We start from the raw sequence: 5,879 nt of genomic DNA, 5'->3' as shown, positions 1-5,879 counted from the left end.
CCAAACTCCTTCAATGAACCTCCACCCAACAGTTCTCCACCAGCAGCACATCCTTCAACAGTGGTGACAAAAACCTTCCTTTTAACAGGCAGGAACATCGAGCAGATCCAGGATCAGTGGGGATGGCCTTCTGCTTTGACCGGTTGGGGGGAAAGAGAGCAGGAGAGCGGGGCAGAGACAAAGACAGAGAATGGAGGAAGACCGATATACAGAAGGAAAGAGAGGGACAGAGATAAAGAGAGAGAGAAGGGAAGAGACTGATGGACAGACGATGAGCAGGTGGAGCTACGGGTGGCAGCTTGAGCCTCTTCAGGTCTGCAGCCTCCTCCAGCAGCACCGACATCTGGGATGAAGGGAGAGGGAGTTAGTGACACATCTGAGTATGATTTATAAATGACAAATAAAGGAGGACAGAGAGGAGTAGAGAGAAGCCCAGTGCACCATGGGAGATCCCCCAGCAGCCTAAGCCTATAGCAGCATATCTAAGGACCACCCTAAGCAGCCCAACTATAAGCCTGATCAAATAGGAAGGTCTTTAGTCCGCTCTTAAAGGTCGAGAGGGTGTCTGCATCCTGGACTGAAACTGGGAGACGGTTCCACTGGAGGGGAGCCTGATAGCTGAAGGCTCTGGCTCCCAGTCTACTTTTAGAACTCTAGGAACCACCAGTAACCCTGCATCTTGGGAGCGAAGGGTTCTAGCTGGATAATAGGGGACTAGGAGCTCTGTCAGGTAGGAAGGAGCCTGATTGTTGAGGACTTTGTATGTTAGAAGGAGAATTTAGAATTCTATTCTAAATTTGACAGGTAGCCATGCAGAGAAGCCAGTACAGGAGTACTGTCTACTAGTTCTAGTCAACACGCGGGCCGCAGCATTCTGGACCAGCTGGAGAGTTTTCAGGACCTACTTCTTCTTTTGGTCACAGGTTTGAAGATACCTGTGGAAGTGAAAGGAAAGGCTGTGAGAGCCACACCTCTCCAGTGACCTGGGACATGATGGCAGTGGTGGGATTTGAACCCACGCCTCCTTAGAGACTGGAGCCTTAATCCAGCGCCTTAGACCGCTCGGCCACACTACCTCACTGTGCTGCTCTCTGAGTTGGTCTGCTAAAGGCATGTTGAAGAGGAAGTAACAATGATATCAAACTTATTCTGAAGGGGGACCCCTTCCCTCCACGGTCACAGGAAGTGACGACAGCGCTGCTAGAAGCAGGAAAGAAATGGTAAAAGGACTCAGTTTGTACAGAGCCTTTCTACCTCAGCAGCACTCAAGGAGCTGAACAATGTCCTCTCATTCACACACTCACACACTGATGCTGAAGGCTGCCATGCAAGGAGCCAATCTACTCATCAGAAGTATTTAGGGGTTCAGTCTCTTACTCAAGGACACTTTGACATGGTCACTGGAGAAAGTGAGGATCAAACCAGCCACCCTTTGGTTGCCAGACGGCCACGCTACTCCTGAGTCATGTGACCTGGATAAGATGGTGAACTACAGCTGATCGCCACGCTAGCAAACCTCTTTTGTTTGGTTTGTTGTTGTTTAGTGACTGTGGATGAATACACAGGAGAAGTTGAGCATAAATTTGTGTTCCCTGTTCACTTGAATATATGTAGGAGTGTGAGGTGGAAATAATACTTGGAGGAGAATGAGAGTTCAGTCTCAGCGCTATGACCTGTGCTGACACTAAAACATGTCAGCCCACAGAACAAAGATGGCAGTCCTCTGGGAGAGCAGGTACACCACACATACATGAAGAAACCCTACAGGAAGCAAATATGTTGCCAGAGACTTTTACTCTGTTTTTGTTGTTTACCCAAGTACAGGATTGGAGGGAGACTGATGGTCACTGTTTGGGTTTTTGGAAAACAAGGAGGCTGTGGGTTCAAGCTGGATTCTCAGAGATTTCCCCAACCTCTACATTTGCATCTACACTGTCATCTAGTCATGTGACTGAAGTCATCCAGTCACGTGACTGAAGTCATCCAGTCATGTCAGTGATGTCACTTGGCAGGACTGTCATTGCCGTCTCATTCTAGAAAAGAATCCAGACTCCACCTGTGGCTCCATGATAACTGATGGACCTCTGGTTGGAGGCTGGACGATGATGTTTGGACTGGAAGGAAAACTCCTTGTCCAAATTCCATTGTGTTCAAGTTTAAAGTCCCACAATCAGAAGTAGCTGAAGCTGACAGGTGGAGGTTTGGAACTACAAGATGGTGATGTTTTCTTGACTTGATGCTCTGACTGTCAGGGTGGATGACAGCTTCTTCTGCTGCTGCATCTGAGTGGCTAGGATTGGAGGTTTTACCTCCCAAGGTTGTCTGGTTCCAGGGGAAATTTTAAAATTCCAGTCCCCAACCTTGGCTGTTCTGAAACTCTTCTCCTGAATCACTCCTGAGCTGCAGCAAGAACAAATACCAGTGCCAACCAGATCAACTTCATGGCTGCTAACAGCCTCAGACACTTGATTTCCATCAATCTGGAGCCAAGAAGGCACTCACCTGTGGTTCTCCTCCAGGAGGGTCCAGGTTCTGCCATTGGGGCTCCTGGTGCCACTGCCAGAGAGCCTCAGCTGCACACTGCAACATTTCAACAGGAGATTGACATTCCTTCAAATGTCCTGACATCTTATTCCAATGGTTCTGTTCCATATTTATATTTCAAAATAAATCATACAATGAGGGGTGCACGGTGGTGCAGTGGTGCAGTGGTCAGCACTGTGGCCTCACAGCAAAAAGGTTCCGGGTTTGAGTCCCAGCTCTGGCACAGTATCTTTCTGTGTGAGTCTCCATGTTCTCCCTGTTCCTGTGTGGGTTCTCTCTGGTACTCCAGCTTCCTCCACAGTCCAAAGACATCAAGAGAGGACGAGGCTGATTGATTCTCTAAATTGACTGTAGGTGTGACTGTGAGTGCGAATGGTTGTTTGTCTCTGTGTGTTGGCCCTGCGATGGACTGGCGACCTGTCCAGGGTGAACCCCGCCTCTTGCCCGTAGATGCTGGTATAGGCTCCACACCCCGCGACCCTTACTAGTAAGGAATAAGTGGAAGATGACGACAACGATCACACAATGAAAGCTGCCACAGCTGGTTTAAGAGAGCGAACAAGCTAAGAGATCTGAAACCAGTAAAATATGCTTTTCTGTGTGCAAACTAGTGAGGGGCATGGAAGGATATTTTACCACCAATACAGAACCCAGACTTTAGTCATGTGATGAGATGGAGACTCTGATTATGAAGTTCATGGACAAAATGTGAATTGAAAGAAAATACATTAAAAAATACGAACTAAACTAAATAAATAAATAAAGAAGCAGCACAAATAACGTTTTCTTCTGCACAAATTTACTGGAATTAGACTGTATTTTTGGTTAATGAGTAGATGAAAGAGTGTCACATATATATTATATACATGTGATACATGAACATGGCTTTGGACAAAAGCTCAATGAAACTGTAGGATTGTAGAATTATTTAAACGTACTAAGTGGACTGTTTCAGGTTTCTTGAAGACGCTTCAGCTCTCATCCAAGAGGTGTCTTCAGTTTTCTTCACTGATGGGAGGATTTTTGCTCTAAGGGGGCGGGACCTTCTCCAGAGGTGATTGACACATGCGAGCTCTGGATTTCAGAGTTGTTTTGGTCAGGTTATGTAAGGGAAGTTGACTCAACTGGTATCTGTGTCAGTTAAAAGCCTCACAGTAATTCCATAATCTAGGAGCAGAAACTAGAGACACTCGCGACGAGGATGGGATTCGAACCCACGCGTGCAGAGCACAATGGATTAGCAGTCCATCACCTTAACCACTCGGCCACCTCGTCTGCCGACAGCAACCCTGACCTCTGAAACAGCTGAACTCTTTGGAGCCCATTTGTCAGACATGGACCCAGCAGGAGCCACTGAACACAACTCTGACATCATCAGGCTTCTTCCCAGCAGCTTGGTGCTCCAGAAGGAAGAATCCAGACCATCGCTACATCATCAGAGTGAACACCAGCTGATGTTGACCAGTTTAACAAGCCTTTGACTGCTAAATGACATCCAAGCTCAGATTCTCTTGTCCTGGTAGAACAAGTCAATGTTGAAGAAGACGAGAGCACCAGTCTCTTTCATCCAATGCTGGAACAGCGTTAGACTGAAGGTCTGAAGGTCCCTGGTCTGGTCCAGGTTTCAACAGGGGACCAGCATCAGCCAGCATTTAAATGTGGACAACAGTGGAGGTGAAGCCCACATCAAGGAAACAAGCCTCCTATCACTGTCCTGTGCAGAGTTTCTTTAAAAAAAAAGTGAGACAACCTCAAGATTTTCTGTTTCCTCTTGTAGGATTTTGCCACAGAGAATCAGAGCCAATCAAAAGCTTGTTGGACTTTAACGTTGGAGGACTGAACAAGTCATGACATCATCAGTTTTACCTTCACAGGTGCTCAATTTACTTTACTTTCAATTTTACAGAGGTAGAAGCTGAAATCAAAGCTGTCTGTCCAAAGAAGTGAGAGCTTCCCAGGTTGTGATGTTCTTGTCTACAGACTCTGTCTTGTATGGAGCTTCAGTCTTTAATGAAAAGACTCCTCCATTAATAACATCACTGTGCCTCTGCAGTGAATCAGTCACTCCATCCATTTTCTGTACCACTGATTTGTTAAAGGTTATGGGGGGGGGGTGACATTTGGTGAGAGCAGGGTTCACCCTGAACAGGTCACCAGTCCTCAGGTCCACTGAACAGGTCCCCCATGTGAGATGATGGCGTTGAAGGCAGAGGAGAAGTCCAGGAAGAGAAGGCGGACATAGGAGTTCCTGCTCTCCAGATGGGTGAGGGCTCTGTGGACCACTGGTGAAATGGCGTCATCAGTGGAGCGGTGTTGCCTGTAGGCGTACTGGTGGGGGTCCACAGAGACATTGATGGAGACCTCTATGTGGGCCTTGACCAGCCTCTCAAAGTACTTCATGACTACTGGGGTGAGTGCAATGGGTCGGTAGTCATTTTGGCCTGTCACTGTGGAGCACTTGGGGACAGGGACAATAGTGGCAGTCTTTAGGCAGGTGGGGACAGATGACAGCGCCCGTAAGGTGTTGAAGATGTCCGCCAGCACCTTGGACAGCTGTTGTGCACAGTCCTTCAGTCCTCACCCTGGGATGTTGTCTGGGCCTGCAGCTTTGCGAGGGTTGATTCCCTGAAAGGTCTTCCTCACGTCTGCTGTGGTCACACTGAGGGGCGTGTCGTCAGGTGGTGGTGTGAGTCTGGTGCTGGGGGGGGGGTGTCAGGGTCCTCGAAGCGGAGAAGAAACTGATTGAAGGAGTGAGGCGCTGGACCTGCTCTACTTGTGAAGTGTCATGAGATAACATTTGTTGTGATTTGGCGCTGTACAAATAAAACTTACTACTTAAATGGAAACTGTCTGGGGGGGGGGGGGGTGTAGCCTCCATCAGGGATGTGTTTGATGTCTGAATTCTGTCTTTGATGTCTGAATTCTGTCTTTGATGTCTGAATTTTGTTCATTGATCTCCTGCTTCAGTCTTTGATCTCTGAGTGATCCTAAACTCATCAAAGTATCACATCACCTTCACAATCTGTAAAGAACCTGGGTGTCATTTTGGACTCTGAGCTGAATTTCATTCCACACGTCAAGAACATAACTAAGAGAGGTTTTTATCATCTTAAGAACAGAGCCAGAATCGCCCGTTCCTCTCAGGCCAACACGGAGGTGCTGATGCATGCTTTTATTTCCAGTCGTTCAGATTCTTGTGGTACCCTGCTGCTCTCTGGTCTCCCCAAAACAACCATCTACAATCTACAATGACTCCAGAATTCTGCAGGACGTGTGCTGACGAGGACCAGAGGGCGGGAGCTCATTACACCAGTTTTAAAGTCGCTGCATCGGCT

At 47.6% G+C, this 5,879-nt stretch overlaps 2 non-coding genes across 2 annotated transcripts; both read right to left on the bottom strand.

The window, feature by feature from the left end:
* Positions 1-994: 994 nt before the first annotated feature.
* Positions 995-1,076, bottom strand: trnal-aag (transfer RNA leucine (anticodon AAG)). Its single transcript has one exon. It is a non-coding gene; the product is annotated as a tRNA-Leu (tRNA).
* Positions 1,077-3,737: 2,661 nt separating this feature from the next.
* Positions 3,738-3,819, bottom strand: trnas-gcu (transfer RNA serine (anticodon GCU)). The gene has a single exon. It is a non-coding gene; the product is annotated as a tRNA-Ser (tRNA).
* Positions 3,820-5,879: the final 2,060 nt, after the last annotated feature.

This window comes from Aulostomus chinensis, chromosome 1 (assembly GCF_037954235.1).
Source record: "Aulostomus chinensis isolate RoL2024-O1b breed Wild chromosome 1, RoL_Achi_v1.0, whole genome shotgun sequence".
Classification (NCBI taxonomy): Eukaryota; Metazoa; Chordata; class Actinopteri; order Syngnathiformes; family Aulostomidae; genus Aulostomus; species Aulostomus chinensis.
The sequence above is the reverse complement of the archived record's forward strand: the minus strand, read 5'-3'. Positions and strand labels throughout refer to the sequence as shown.